Genomic DNA, 15,599 nt, shown 5'->3' with positions numbered 1-15,599 from the left:
AAACGGCGGCGCGCATGCGCACTGCCTCCCGCCCCGCTCACTGCTGCCCTCGCCTGTCCGCATTGCGGTACTGCACCCGAGACGGGGCCGCGCATGCGCACTGCCTCCCGCCCCGCTCACTGCTGCCCTCGCCTGTCCGCATTGCGGTACTGCACCCGAGACGGGGCCGCGCATGCGCACTGCCTCCCGCCCCGCTCTCTGCTGCCCTCGCCTGTCCGCATTGCGGTACTGCACCCGAGACGGGGCCGCGCATGCGCACTGCCTCCCGCCCCGCTCTGTGCTGTTCTCGCGGGTCCAAAAGCCAGTGCTGCCGCCCCCCCCCCCGGCCTCCCCTGCGGGCGGAGAATACCGCCGGCAGCACACGCGCGCACTGCCGCGCCTCTCCGCTCTTTCGGCCGCAGGTAAGCGCACGGGCCCGGCTCCTCGCCCCTTCCCGGTGCTCATGGACCGGTAGCGCAGGGCGCTTCTCCTTATCGCTGCTCCCTGGGGTCGCGGGGACGGCCAGTGCCGCCCCGGAGCGGCCCCGGAGCCTGCTCGCTGATGCCCGTCGGTTTCTCGGGCACGGGCAGAGCAGCCTCGGGGCGCTCGCCGCTCGGGGCGAGCCCCGCGGGGCCGCGGCGCCCTGCGGCTCGCACGCGGGAGCCGCGAGAGCGCCGCCCCGGCTCTCGCCTCCTCCCCGCTTCCCCCGCCCGTCCCGCCGCGGCCGCGGCCGCAGCCGGCGCATGCGCGGTGCTCGATCGCCGGGCCGCTGCTGCGGCTGCGCCCGGTTGGCGGGCGGCGCATGCGCGGCGCCGGGGAGCAGCATGGCGGCGAGCAGGGACGGAGCTTTCGCGCGGCGCGGCGGGCTGAGGCTGCCTGAGGTGGAGGAGCGGGGGGTGCCCGTGAGGCGAGCGCGCCCCTTCGGGTGGCCGCGGGTGTCGGGCTGCCGCCTGCTCGCTGAGGCCGTGGCTGCGCGGAGGCGGCGGTGCGGGGCTCGGGGCGGCGGGGGCTGGGGCCCGGCTCGGCCCCGCCGGGAGCGGGGTCTGCGCGGCGCCGCGTGTGCCGCAGCGCGGGTCCGACCCCCCCCCGCCCCCCGCCACGTGTGGCCTTTAGGGCCCCGGCTCCTGCCCAGCTGCTCGGGACGCAGCCCGGGGGAGCGGGGCCGCAGGCGGGCCCCGGAGCGCTGCTGAGTCCCGGGAGGCTTGAACCCTCTGCGCCAAACCGACCGAGGGAGAACTCGGGTCGGGCGCGGTGAGCGCAGCCCCAAGTCATTCGCTTGAGAAGCGTGGCCGGGCAAGCGGGCGGATGGGTAGAAGAAAGAGGCTCCCAGACGCCCTGAGGGCCCCCCCCCCCCTCCCCCAGCCAGGCACAGCCTGAGAAACGTTGGCTGGTGACGGCACAGCTGCCAAACCGATTTTTTCTCTCTCTTCGCCTGAGCCGCCTCTCGGAACTCTCTGTAGGCGCAAGATGCGGCTGGTCTGGGATAACTGCGCTGTGCGCAATGCTTCAGGGGAGCGTTAACATGAAACTGCAGGCTAAGGAGTCGCCTAGTAAAATAAAAGGCTCGGGAAAAGCCTAAGAGAGCACTGATGGGCCCTGGGAAGCCCCAGGGATGCTACAGAAAAGAGCCTGGCTTTTTTCGGGCACCTCCTCAGAGCAGAGAAATGGCTTACCCCGGCCTGCGGGAGAATGGGTGCTATTAATAACAGCCTTTCCTTACCACCGGCCTTGCGAAAGCAGAAGGGACTAGAGAGGATGCGTAGCAGGTTATGGACTCTCTGCAAAGTTTAAGCGAACAACAGTCCCCTCTTAAAGTAGAACCGGCTTTGTCCTAAGTAATAGATGAACGTGGCTGTGAGTAACGTGAAGAGAAGCGGTTGCGTCTGTCACCCTCGGGGAAGTAGTGTCTAAAACCTGGTACCCTCGTGGCCTCATCAGCCGCCTCGGTCTGTCTGGCAGGGTAAGTCCCCGGAAGGGGGCATCTCCAAGAGAAGCGGCTAGACCCAGCGACGCAGCCGTTCGCTTTGGTCGCCGCCTGTGAGGCGAGCATCCGAGCGCAACGGGAGTCCGGGAGCTGTATCGAAAAGGTAATAGGTCTGAAAGAGAGACCGGCACATCGAGTGCTGTCGCTCTTCCGTGTAGTTAAGGGCCGAGAGAATTCTCGGTTAAGCGCGTGCGTGCAAGGCTTTGAGAAAGGATGCGGAGCAGTAACGATAATACCGAAGCGGAATAAAAACAAGGTTTCACGGAAGGCGGCGTAGGTAAGTGTCAGGTGATGCGCCTGCCTGTCTAATAACCTAGCCCTGTTGGCTGTATGCAGCGTTTCCAAACAGTTTACCCTGTACTGTGTGATACAAAGTGCTGTATTAAGCCCTTTCCTTTCGGGGGGTGGGGGGAGGGGGGGGAGAAAAAAAACAGGAACACAGTAAAGAGAAAAAGAACGCGCGTAAATCTAAGCCTTTCGTTGCCAGCAAAATGCCAGTTTCTCTCTTTGTTACAGAGCTGGAACCAACGACAGCAAATGCTGACGGAGAGGGAAGCCGGACGAGCGGCGTGCAGGGGATTAATACCTAAGGGACGGGGTTGAAACGAGGAGGCAGAAACGCAGCGGACCCTCGGTATCCCCAGCAGCTGCCACGGTAGCGGCAGGTGTTCCGCCACGGGCAAGTCAAGGTAACTCTCGACAGTGACTGTTAGTTATTTTGGCCTCCCGAAGGCAGCGCTGAGGCCCAAGCAAGCCGTTCCTACCCCGTGGGTATCGCTAGCGGCACCTGCCTTAGTTTTGCTTTGGTCGTTTCTATTTTGTTTTGTTATCGTACGCGCGTAGATAGAAGGGGAAAGGCGTGATGCTTTTGAGGTTAATTGGCGCGGCCGAAGTAGAGGAGACCGGGAAAACGTAAGCAAGCTGAAGTAATAAAATCAACCGGGACCGGCTGAGAGCTGTCCCCGTCTCCCCGAAAGGAAAACCCGTTCCTCCCGACTAGGCAGGATCGCCGTTAAGAGCGATCGGAATAATAGGTCACCAACGTGTAACGGGAGGCCTGTGCAGCTCACAAACAAATCTGCTCCGTACGTGTATTTCTGGGCGCGTGACTTTGTGTGTCTACAAAACGTCCTGTTTTAAAAGCTGCAGGGCAGCAAATCGTTATCTTCGGGGAACGATGGTGAAGCGGCCAGAGTTACAGGAGAGGGGGGGAGAGAGAGAGAGAGAGAGAAAAGGAAAGAGGGGGAGAGAGAGAGAAACAGAGAACAGAGAGAGGGGGAGAGATAGAGAAAGCGTGCGCCCTGTAAAACGAAGAGGTCGTTTTCGGAGGGCTCGGTTAGCGCAACCCGCAGTTAGTTACCTGGCAATGGTATCTGGGGGAGGAGGAAGACCGTAGGTGGAGGAGACGTTAAAGCCTCGTGGACTGAATTAGCATCTCCTGCCCGCAAATTCCTCGGACAAGGCGAGCCTTTTCCAGTAATGCTTTCCGCATCTGGTGACTCTGTGGGAGCAGCACCGTCAGAAAAGGGGGTGCCAACGGCACCGTCCTCGCGTCCCCTTTGGGGCCGGAACGCAAATTCTCTGGCTGTGAGAAAGACCGTTTAGCAGCGGCCTGGGCTGTAAGTGTCTGCGATACTTCTCCCTTTGACAGCACAGAGGCGGTCCGACGCGCTCAGGTCCCTCTAAAGTGGTAACGCCAGGCCTGGGACTAGACAGCAGGGGATCATCTGTCCGAGCGGCACGATGAGCACTAACCTTAACGAGGAGGGGGTTACTGTGCGGGTGTTACAGGAAGGGGGTGTTGCGCGTGTCTGCATTGACCGAGGGGCAGAGCACGTTGCGCCAAAAAATGCAGACAGAGAAGGTTTCTGACAGATTAGTCTCTAGCGGCTACTTAGTCTAACTTCCCTTTCGCAGCAAACCCGAGTGTCGTCGTAGCTCCCAGAGCAGGGCTGGGGGAAGCGGTACCTGCGGGTTGCGCGTTCTCGTTTACCTTGCGCGCGTGCGCGCGCGCGCGTTTGCGTTAGAGCTGCTTTTGTGCTTAGAAGCACCTTTGGAGTGTTACGATTTTCCGCAGAGCTTTGCTTTGCTCCGTACTTTCGTAGGGTGATGGATTTTACGGTGCCTGCGTCGACAGGTGCTGGCTGGCTAAGTTGCAATGTCCCGAGGGAGACCCTTAGGCAAGGCCGAGGCGCTCGGGGAGGGAGCCTGCCGGAAGAACGTCGCCCGGGAGGGGTCGGCGGCCTCGAGCTGTAGGCGCTGATGCGCGTGGCTCGTTCTGTCGGACGCAGAGAGGTTGCGGAAACTTTAGCTCGGCTTTACGCTATACGGCGGTAGTATTTTTGTGTTTCTAAATTGCTTTAATCCTCGGCATTCTGAACAGCAGGGAACGACGACGGGCCGTCGTGAAGAACTGCAGGCTGCCGCCCTCCGACCTCGGCAGGTGACGCGCCGAGAGCAGCCGGGAGAATCCGAATGCCGGTCTTGGCGAGTTCTCTGCCTGGTGCTGACGAGGAGCCTTTGACAGTAGGAAGGTTGGCAGCGTCCGTACCCGAACCGTGGAGTAGTAAGCTGCAGTTCACGGAGCAGCAGAGGAGGCGGGGGCCGGCGGGGGGGGCGGGGGAGGTGGATAGGGGGATAGTGACCGGTTGAAGGGATTGATTGCACGGACTCCTGATAGGTTCTGATCAGAAGACGTTTATCCATGTCAGAAGGCAAAATATATCTATCGATACAGTAAGCACGAGTTGTGCACGCGACGTACACAGCGCGGTGATTGGGTATACAGCGACAAGCACGCGCTCCAGCTGCTAAAGCGATTGGTTATGTCCCTTGATACAGTTTTCTCACAAGCACACACCACGGTTATCTGCTTGGCTCATATTCTGCGTTCTTGTTCTGTTTCTCGCAGCACACCTGCTTCTAGTCTCAGTTGAAGGACAGGTCGCCTAGCTCGGCGCCTAACAAACCCCACAACCGGTGGCCCGGTCGCTATGGCGCTGCTGTTGCTAGCAGAGCCACCAGGTCTGTGTGAAGCCTTAGGTGCCTGCGCGGAGCAGTGTTTTGGTCTGCTCACCTGGAAGAAGCAGCGAGGCCTAAAATAAGACTTTGTTGCGGCTGCATGGGTAAGCTGCGACCCCACGTGTCTTTGCCTTGCTTTGCTGCCTCATGTCGTAAGAGCGACTTGGGAATAAAAACCGCTTACGGGGGTGCTTAAGGGAGGGTCTGCGTTCTGCCCAGCTTAGGGAGCTATAGCGAAAGCTTGGGGAGGGAGGAGAGGGGAGGGGAGGGGAGGAGCACTGAACTGAGAATCTCCCAGTGACCTCGGTGGCTTGATTTGTTTGCAGGACAGTGGTCTGTGGGTGGGGGCGGTCTGGGAGAGTTTCAAACAGGACAGGAAAGAGCAAGGAGGGTTTGAGAGCGTGGACGAACCAGGTGCCCAGGGTACTGAAGTTGTTAAGGGCTGAGAGCATTTGGGGTTAAGCATCTGAAAGGGGCTAGCGCACGAGGAATAGTCAAGTGCCGTGACGGAGCACAAGGCTCCTCTCCAGCCTGGGCCTGTGCGTGCGCCCCGGCTCTTGCGGCAGGCGAGCGGGCTCGAAGCGTGGCAAGGGCTGTCCGTGCTGTGCGGATCCGTCCGCTTCCGTTCCCCGTCTCCTCGTCCAGCCCGCCCTCCTTTGGGTTTGTAACCTTCCCCTGCACCCAGCGTTCGGCTCTGCGCGCAGACCTCGGGGCTGGGCTTCGTGCGGCCCAGGCCCGTGCCACCGAGACCGGCGATGGGACGGGCGAGCCGAGCGCTGGGCAACGAGCGTCCTGCAGGGCTCTAGCCTGGCGCAGGGCAGAAGCGCGCAGACAGGCGAGCTCAGGCGTCGTCCTCTCCGTTCTCAGAGCTGAGTGCTCTCCCTGAAGGCAAAAGCGGAAGGGGTAGGTCGTCGGCTACTCGGACACCTGCCGCGTCAAGGGCGGCAGCGGGAGCTGACCCTTCCCCGACGGACGGACGCCGGTGATGACTCTTTGGGTGTCGCAAGGTAAGGGAAAGCGTGCCGGCGTCCAGCTCGGTGGCTGGCTCGCTCCCAGGTGGTGTTTCTGCACGGCAAAACAATAAACGGTTGCTTTAATTCTTTGCGCTCGTGCCTGTGGTTCTGGCTGTGCCTTTGCCATGAGGACGATGCCCGGGGGGAGAGGGTTACGCGTTGCGCCTGGGGCCGGCAGCCGGCGGCCGAGCCCCTTGCGCTTCGGAGCGCCTGCGGTTCCCGGGGAACTCGGTGCCGTTGACGGGGCCGTGGGGAATCGCCCTTGCGTGGCCTGGACCCTCGGGACTCTGGGCGGGGGGCGATCCCCATCGTGGTGGGGGCAGCCAGGGCCCCTCCAGGGCCGCTGCGTGAGGGCGCCGGGCTGCTCCCTGCGTGCCTGGAGCTGGGAGCGCCCGTGGGGAGGGGGAGAGCCTGCGGGCGCCGTGCCGTCAGCCGCGCTGAGCCCTGTGAGGTGCCTGATGGTGTGCCCCCGAGGCCCTTTGTTTGTGTTTTGGTTTGCCCCGGAGCCCCGCGTTTGCCCTCTGGTGCCCTCAGGAGCCTTCAGTTCACGGTTTGGGCTGCCCCCAAGGCCCCCGTGTGCCTCGGGGCCCTGCGTTCGCTTTGCGGCCCGCGCCAGAGTTCTCCGTTTAGCTTTGTCGTCTGCCGCAGAGTTTGGCGAGTGCCCCCCCAGGGCCCTCCTCCTGCCTTTCGGTGCCCCCAGAATCGTTCCGTTTTCTCTACCTCTGTGGCCCCCACGGGTCCCGCTCGGTTCCCTTGTGCCCCGAGCGCTCCCTTTTGCTCCCCGTGCGCTCCGGGGCTCTCCCTTGAGCTTTCAGGGAGCCGCTCCCGGGAGCGGGCGGTGCCTCTGGTGCCCTGGGAGCCCCCGCCGTCCCCGCCGGGGCTGAGGGCCGTTGCTGCCGCGCCCTTGCCGACAGGCTGCGGCTGCGGGAGCCGGGGCTGGGAGGCGGCCCGGATGGGGCCGGGGGGGGGGGGGAGCGGAGCAGCGTTTGGGGCGAGCTGGCGCCGGGGCCGGTCCGGGAGCTGGGAACTGGGGTGCGGAGCAGCGCCCGCTGGAAGCGGCAGGGCGGCTGCAGCGCGGAGGAGGTGAGGGGTGTCGGGGGGGGCGGTCCGCGCCGCGGGTCCGGCGCGTGCCCCCGCGAATGGGAACGTGCGGGGCGGGGGGGGGGGCACAAGCGGTGCGCGCTGGGGGGGGGGGGGGGTGGAAGAGCGGCGCACCGGGGCTGCGGGAGGGCGGGGGTGCGCCGGGGCTGCGGAGGGCGGGGAGAAAGGGGGTGCGCGCGGGGGGTGGGGGGGGGCGCAAGAGGGGGGCGTCTTGGGCCAGCTGGGGATCGCGTGTGGGAGCGGGAGGAGGGAGCTGAGGGGAAGCCCTAGGCAGGATTGCGGGGAAGGGGCGGAGGCGGTGTCGGAACTGCCGCGGGTCCGGTCGCGGGAGCGCCGGAGGGTATTGGGGGACGGCGCGGGACGGGCCGGCCATAGGGCCGAAGTTATTGGAGCGTTGCGCGGCAGCCGCGCGGCACGCCGGGAGCGGTAGTCTTCCGACACTGGGCTTCCGGTGCGCCATCTTCGTGCCGCGCGGCACGCCGGGAGCGGTAGTCTTCCGACACTGGGCTTCCGGTGCGCCATCTTCGTGCCGCGCGGCATGCCGGCAGCGGTCGTTCTTTCGCGGCTGCGCTGCCGCGCGGCCATATTACTCAGGCGCTCGTTACTGCGGGGCAGCGCATGCGCACTGCGTTCCGCCGTACTCACTGCTGCCCTCGCCTGTCGATAAAGCGGTATTGCAACAGATATGGCAGGCGCCCGCGCACTGCGTTCCGCCGCGCTCACCGCTGCCCTCGAGGGTCGAAAAAAAGCAGGAGCGCACCTGAGGCGGGAAAGCGCCTACGCCCTGCCCGCTGCAGTGCTCGTTACCGGCCCCTCGTTTCGAGAGTGCTCGAGTGCACCCGAAACGGCGGCGCGCATGCGCACTGCCTCCCGCCCCGCTCACTGCTGCCCTCGCCTGTCCGCATTGCGGTACTGCACCCGAGACGGGGCCGCGCATGCGCACTGCCTCCCGCCCCGCTCTCTGCTGCCCTCGCCTGTCCGCATTGCGGTACTGCACCCGAGACGGGGCCGCGCATGCGCACTGCCTCCCGCCCCGCTCTGTGCTGTTCTCGCGGGTCCAAAAGCCAGTGCTGCCGCCCCCCCCCCGGCCTCCCCTGCGGGCGGAGAATACCGCCGGCAGCACACGCGCGCACTGCCGCGCCTCTCCGCTCTTTCGGCCGCAGGTAAGCGCACGGGCCCGGCTCCTCGCCCCTTCCCGGTGCTCATGGACCGGTAGCGCAGGGCGCTTCTCCTTATCGCTGCTCCCTGGGGTCGCGGGGACGGCCAGTGCCGCCCCGGAGCGGCCCCGGAGCCTGCTCGCTGATGCCCGTCGGTTTCTCGGGCACGGGCAGAGCAGCCTCGGGGCGCTCGCCGCTCGGGGCGAGCCCCGCGGGGCCGCGGCGCCCTGCGGCTCGCACGCGGGAGCCGCGAGAGCGCCGCCCCGGCTCTCGCCTCCTCCCCGCTTCCCCCGCCCGTCCCGCCGCGGCCGCGGCCGCAGCCGGCGCATGCGCGGTGCTCGATCGCCGGGCCGCTGCTGCGGCTGCGCCCGGTTGGCGGGCGGCGCATGCGCGGCGCCGGGGAGCAGCATGGCGGCGAGCAGGGACGGAGCTTTCGCGCGGCGCGGCGGGCTGAGGCTGCCTGAGGTGGAGGAGCGGGGGGTGCCCGTGAGGCGAGCGCGCCCCTTCGGGTGGCCGCGGGTGTCGGGCTGCCGCCTGCTCGCTGAGGCCGTGGCTGCGCGGAGGCGGCGGTGCGGGGCTCGGGGCGGCGGGGGCTGGGGCCCGGCTCGGCCCCGCCGGGAGCGGGGTCTGCGCGGCGCCGCGTGTGCCGCAGCGCGGGTCCGACCCCCCCCGCCCCCCGCCACGTGTGGCCTTTAGGGCCCCGGCTCCTGCCCAGCTGCTCGGGACGCAGCCCGGGGGAGCGGGGCCGCAGGCGGGCCCCGGAGCGCTGCTGAGTCCCGGGAGGCTTGAACCCTCTGCGCCAAACCGACCGAGGGAGAACTCGGGTCGGGCGCGGTGAGCGCAGCCCCAAGTCATTCGCTTGAGAAGCGTGGCCGGGCAAGCGGGCGGATGGGTAGAAGAAAGAGGCTCCCAGACGCCCTGAGGGCCCCCCCCCCTCCCCCAGCCAGGCACAGCCTGAGAAACGTTGGCTGGTGACGGCACAGCTGCCAAACCGATTTTTTCTCTCTCTTCGCCTGAGCCGCCTCTCGGAACTCTCTGTAGGCGCAAGATGCGGCTGGTCTGGGATAACTGCGCTGTGTGCAATGCTTCAGGGGAGCGTTAACATGAAACTGCAGGCTAAGGAGTCGCCTAGTAAAATAAAAGGCTCGGGAAAAGCCTAAGAGAGCACTGATGGGCCCTGGGAAGCCCCAGGGATGCTACAGAAAAGAGCCTGGCTTTTTTCGGGCACCTCCTCAGAGCAGAGAAATGGCTTACCCCGGCCTGCGGGAGAATGGGTGCTATTAATAACAGCCTTTCCTTACCACCGGCCTTGCGAAAGCAGAAGGGACTAGAGAGGATGCGTAGCAGGTTATGGACTCTCTGCAAAGTTTAAGCGAACAACAGTCCCCTCTTAAAGTAGAACCGGCTTTGTCCTAAGTAATAGATGAACGTGGCTGTGAGTAACGTGAAGAGAAGCGGTTGCGTCTGTCACCCTCGGGGAAGTAGTGTCTAAAACCTGGTACCCTCGTGGCCTCATCAGCCGCCTCGGTCTGTCTGGCAGGGTAAGTCCCCGGAAGGGGGCATCTCCAAGAGAAGCGGCTAGACCCAGCGACGCAGCCGTTCGCTTTGGTCGCCGCCTGTGAGGCGAGCATCCGAGCGCAACGGGAGTCCGGGAGCTGTATCGAAAAGGTAATAGGTCTGAAAGAGAGACCGGCACATCGAGTGCTGTCGCTCTTCCGTGTAGTTAAGGGCCGAGAGAATTCTCGGTTAAGCGCGTGCGTGCAAGGCTTTGAGAAAGGATGCGGAGCAGTAACGATAATACCGAAGCGGAATAAAAACAAGGTTTCACGGAAGGCGGCGTAGGTAAGTGTCAGGTGATGCGCCTGCCTGTCTAATAACCTAGCCCTGTTGGCTGTATGCAGCGTTTCCAAACAGTTTACCCTGTACTGTGTGATACAAAGTGCTGTATTAAGCCCTTTCCTTTCGGGGGGTGGGGGGAGGGGGGGGAGAAAAAAAACAGGAACACAGTAAAGAGAAAAAGAACGCGCGTAAATCTAAGCCTTTCGTTGCCAGCAAAATGCCAGTTTCTCTCTTTGTTACAGAGCTGGAACCAACGACAGCAAATGCTGACGGAGAGGGAAGCCGGACGAGCGGCGTGCAGGGGATTAATACCTAAGGGACGGGGTTGAAACGAGGAGGCAGAAACGCAGCGGACCCTCGGTATCCCCAGCAGCTGCCACGGTAGCGGCAGGTGTTCCGCCACGGGCAAGTCAAGGTAACTCTCGACAGTGACTGTTAGTTATTTTGGCCTCCCGAAGGCAGCGCTGAGGCCCAAGCAAGCCGTTCCTACCCCGTGGGTATCGCTAGCGGCACCTGCCTTAGTTTTGCTTTGGTCGTTTCTATTTTGTTTTGTTATCGTACGCGCGTAGATAGAAGGGGAAAGGCGTGATGCTTTTGAGGTTAATTGGCGTGGCCGAAGTAGAGGAGACCGGGAAAACGTAAGCAAGCTGAAGTAATAAAATCAACCGGGACCGGCTGAGAGCTGTCCCCGTCTCCCCGAAAGGAAAACCCGTTCCTCCCGACTAGGCAGGATCGCCGTTAAGAGCGATCGGAATAATAGGTCACCAACGTGTAACGGGAGGCCTGTGCAGCTCACAAACAAATCTGCTCCGTACGTGTATTTCTGGGCGCGTGACTTTGTGTGTCTACAAAACGTCCTGTTTTAAAAGCTGCAGGGCAGCAAATCGTTATCTTCGGGGAACGATGGTGAAGCGGCCAGAGTTACAGGAGAGGGGGGGAGAGAGAGAGAGAGAGAGAAAAGGAAAGAGGGGGAGAGAGAGAGAAACAGAGAACAGAGAGAGGGGGAGAGATAGAGAAAGCGTGCGCCCTGTAAAACGAAGAGGTCGTTTTCGGAGGGCTCGGTTAGCGCAACCCGCAGTTAGTTACCTGGCAATGGTATCTGGGGGAGGAGGAAGACCGTAGGTGGAGGAGACGTTAAAGCCTCGTGGACTGAATTAGCATCTCCTGCCCGCAAATTCCTCGGACAAGGCGAGCCTTTTCCAGTAATGCTTTCCGCATCTGGTGACTCTGTGGGAGCAGCACCGTCAGAAAAGGGGGTGCCAACGGCACCGTCCTCGCGTCCCCTTTGGGGCCGGAACGCAAATTCTCTGGCTGTGAGAAAGACCGTTTAGCAGCGGCCTGGGCTGTAAGTGTCTGCGATACTTCTCCCTTTGACAGCACAGAGGCGGTCCGACGCGCTCAGGTCCCACTCGGTTCCCATGTGCCCCGAGCGCTCCGCAGACCTCGGGGCTGGGCTTCGTGCGGCCCAGGCCTGTGCCACCGAGACCAGCGATGGGACGGGCGAGCCGAGCGCTGGGTAACGAGCGTCCTGCAGGGCTCTAGCCTGGCGCAGGGCAGAAGCGCGCAGACAGGCGAGCTCAGGCGTCGTCCTCTCCGTTCTCAGAGCTGAGTGCTCTCCCTGAAGGCAAAAGCGGAAGGGGTAGGTCGTCGGCTACTCGGACACCTGCCGCGTCAAGGGCGGCAGCGGGAGCTGACCCTTCCCCGACGGACGGACAAACTCTTCGGGTGTCGCAAGGTAAGGGAAAGCGTGCCGGCGTCCGGCTCAGTAGCAGACTCGCTCCCAGGTGGTGTTTCTGCACGGCAAAACAATAAACGGTTGCTTTATTCTTTGTGCTCGTGCCTGTGGTTCTGGCTATGCCTTTGCCATGAGGATGATGCCCAGGGGGAGAGGGTTGCGCCTGGGGCCGGCAGCCGGCGGCCGAGCCCCTTGCGCTTCGGAGCGCCTGCGGTTCCCGGGGAACTCGGTGCCGTTGACGGGGCCGTGGGGAATCGCCCTTGCGTGGCCTGGACCCTCGGGACTCTGGGCGGGGGGCGATCCCCATCGTGGTGGGGGCAGCCAGGGCCTCTCCAGGGCTGCTGCGTGAGGGCGCCGGGCTGCTCCCTGGCGGGGCTGGGGCCAGGGGCTGTGTGCCTGGAGCTGGGAGCACCGGTGGGAAGCGGGAGAGCCTGCGGGCACCGTGCCGTCAGCTGCACTGAGGCCTGTGAGGTGCCTGTTGGCCCCTTTGGTGTGCTCCGAGGCCCTTTTCTTGTGTGTTTTGGTTTGCGCCAGAGCCCCGCGTTTGCCCTCTGGTGCCCTCAGGAGCCTTCAGTTCACGGTTTGGGCTGCCCCCAAGGCCCCCGTGTGCCTCGGGGCCCCGCGTTTGCTTTGCAGCACGCGCCAAGGTTCTCTGTTTAGCTTTGTCGTCTGCCGCAGAGTTTTGCGGGTGTGCCCCAGGGCCCTCCTTTTGGCTTTTGGTGCTGCCAGAATTGTTGTGTTTGCTCTGTCATTGCATTATAATATACATACACATATATGTATAACGTGTGTACATATATATATATATATATATACACACACACACACACACACACAAAACACGTTTGTTGCACCCACAGCTCCCGCTTTGTTCCTTTGTGCCCTGAATTCCCCTTTTAGTTCCCTGTGTGCCCCAGGGCTCTCCCTTGAGCTTTTGAGAAGCTGCTCTCAGGAGTCTGGGGGGCCTCTGATGCCCTGGCAGTCCCAGCTGTCCCTGATGGCCTGCAGCTGTGGGCACTGTAGCTGTGAGAAGTCCCAGGTGGGGCCTGTTGGGTGGATTGCAAGGGTAGGAAATGGGTACATGCTGTGCGCTGAGTCTGCATTTGGTAGAAGTTCATGTCAGGGTTGGTCCAGGACAATAGAGCTGCTGCCACACACTGCCTGCTGGGACCAGAATGTTGGCTGCAACACAGAGGTGAGCAGGGCTGAGGGAAGTCTGGTCTATGGCTTGTGTACGTGCTGGGGGGTCTTAGTGGATGGGAGTGTCCTGGGCAATTAAGCACAACTGAAGCGGACCATGCCGGGGCAAACTGTCCTGGGGCTGGGAGTCGCCATGTATTGGGACAGTGGGGGGCAAGGACAGGGTGGGGAAGAGTGGTACATCAGGGTCATGGAGGGTGGGGAGGAAGGCGGTGCACTGGGGCTGGAGGGGGAAAGATGAATGGATTGCATCAGGGTTGTGGTGGGGTTTATTGCGCATCAGATTAGTGGGGGGAGGGGGTCAGGGGCAGATTGGGGCTGTTTCCTGCAGGGATAGAAGGGATCCGAGGAGAAGCACTGGGAGGGTCACGTGGGCATGGGCAGTGTGGGAACTGACCCAGGGCCGCTCCAGAGGGGTCAGGGAGCCCCGGACCCGTGCTGGAGACTGCGGGCTGCAGTGTGGCCTGTGTGGCAGTTTCTGGCCCTTGAGTGTGAGGAGGGAGTAGAGACGGGGCGGGCCAGAACAGAACCGCCGCAGGGTCAAAGGTCACCGAGCGCTGCAGGCCGGCCCGCCCCCCCCCCCCCCCCCCCCCCGCCCGGCATGCCGGGAACAGTAGTCTTCCGGCACTGGGCTTCCGGCAGGCCATGTTGTTTTGCGCTGCACCCCGAGAGCAGTAAACTTCCGGCACTGCGCTTCCAGCTGTTGTTTTGTGTGGCATGGCGGCAGCAATAGGCTTAGGGCACCGGGTTCCGGATTTTGTTTTTTCGCTCTATGCCGGGAGCACTAGTCCACCAGTATCTGACTTCCGTTCGGCCATTTCAGGCTGCTGCGGATGCCGGGAGCTCTAATCTTCCTGTCGGCCATATTGTTTTCCGCTGCATGCTGGTAGTTGTAGTCTTCCGGTACAGGCTTTCCAGGAAGTCATTTTATCCTGCCGCGCATGCCAGGAACTGTAGTCTCCTGGCACCGGGTTTCCGGAAGCCTATTTTCATATGCTGTGCATGGTAGGAGGTGTAGTCTTCTGGTACTGGGCTTTTGGGAGGCCATTTTTGTCTGCAGCACATGCTAGGAGTTGCAGTCTTCTTACTGGAACACTGCTGTGGAAACCCTGCAAGACTTACGGACAAGGGGGAGAGGTTATTGTAACACAGTAATGTGAAGGACGAACAGTTCCAGCCAAATAACATTAAGTAAACCACAACCCTTTGAACAACGCGAAGAGTTGGCAAAACAAAAACATCAGAATAACCCAGTAATCTAAGATCATTAGTACTTATTAACATATTAAATTACACTCCCCTAAATCAATGAGATCAGAATGACATAATAATGACATAATAATGTTACCGCCTTTTGAGCTTCTTGTGCTAATTAATAGGAATGTTAAAGCGCAAGCATGGAGTTAATACATGATGTGATAAAATTGTAACCGATAGAAAAAAATGTGTAAAGTACTCCCTGAAAAGTGTAGGTGTGCTAGCTTTGTGGATCTACCACTTAGCACCTATCTCTGCACAGAAATATAATAAACAAATATCTCAATGTTGTGTGTCTATTGGTTCCTTGCACACCAGATAAAGAAGGATTAAGGGCTCCACCCCACTTTAGCAGCCCGCTTCTCTGCTTTGGCCTGCTCCTTTGGCCTTTTATTTTCCATCTGCTGACCTCTGTTGGCCTTCTGTGTGCCCCTCTTGTGCACTTTGCACTATTCTTGCAGCCCTCCTTGTGCCTCACAGCTGTCTTTTGCCCCTCCCGTCTTTTTACCTCCCCTCTACTCCCTTCAGAGTGCCTCTGCAGGCCTTTATCCTGCCCAACAGCACTCCTTTGGTCCTCCAGACCTCTGTGTGACACTCCTTTCTTCTGGCCCTGAGCTCTCTTCTCACCCTATACACCCATTAGCACCCCTGCAGTCTCCTCAGAATCCCCCAAGGGATCTTCTTCCTGACGTAGAGCTTTCTGGTTGCCAGTCCAGTCCCTTTAGCAGCCTGCTGCTCTGCTTTGGCCTGCTCCTTTGGCCTTTTATTTTCCATCTCCTGAGCTCTGTTGGCCCTCTAGACCCCTTAGCTCTGCTCTTGTGCACTCTGGACTATTCTTTCAGCCTTCGGCATGCCCCAGAGCTGTCTTCTGGCCTCCCTGCCCAGACACTTTAGGAACACTCTAGTCTCCTCAGAATGCCTCCAGCTATCTTCTTTCTTCTCCAGAGTCATCTTTCCCTCTTGGAGTCCCCTTAGAAATCCTGTAGTGCACTCCAGACTACTCTTTTAGCTTTCTTTCTGCCCCAGAGGTTTGTCTTGGCACCCTGTAAACCCATTAGCCCCCCTCTTGTCCCTTTAGAATCCCCCAGGTGCCCTCCTTCTTGCCCTGTAGCCCTCAGTTGGTGCTCCAGCCTCTTTAGTAGCCTACTGCCCTGGTTAAGCCTTCTATTTTCCACCTGCTGACCTCTGTTGGCAGACAGACTCCTTAGCCCCCCTCTTGTGCTCTGTGGACTATTCTTACAGCCTTCCTTGTACCCTACAGCTGTCTTTTCCTCCTCCAGCCTCTCTAGCACACCTCGACTCCCCTCAGAGCC

At 61.7% G+C, this 15,599-nt stretch overlaps 1 long non-coding RNA gene across 2 annotated transcripts; it reads left to right on the top strand.

Moving 5' to 3' along the window:
- Positions 1-337: 337 nt before the first annotated feature.
- LOC134153857 (uncharacterized) lies at positions 338-4,509 on the top strand. 2 transcript variants are annotated; one of them, XR_009961254.1, is made up of 3 exons: positions 338-401; positions 2,480-2,652; positions 4,347-4,509. It is a non-coding gene; the product is annotated as an uncharacterized LOC134153857 (long non-coding RNA). The 2 variants fall into 2 exon arrangements; XR_009961253.1 differs by lacking the exon at positions 338-401 and adding an exon at positions 1,875-2,066.
- The last annotated feature ends 11,090 nt before the right edge of the window (positions 4,510-15,599 follow it).

Source organism: Rhea pennata, chromosome Z (assembly GCF_028389875.1).
Source record: "Rhea pennata isolate bPtePen1 chromosome Z, bPtePen1.pri, whole genome shotgun sequence".
NCBI classification, from domain to species: Eukaryota; Metazoa; Chordata; class Aves; order Rheiformes; family Rheidae; genus Rhea; species Rhea pennata.
Note: the sequence above shows the minus strand (reverse complement) of the source record. Positions and strands in the feature narration are given on the sequence as shown.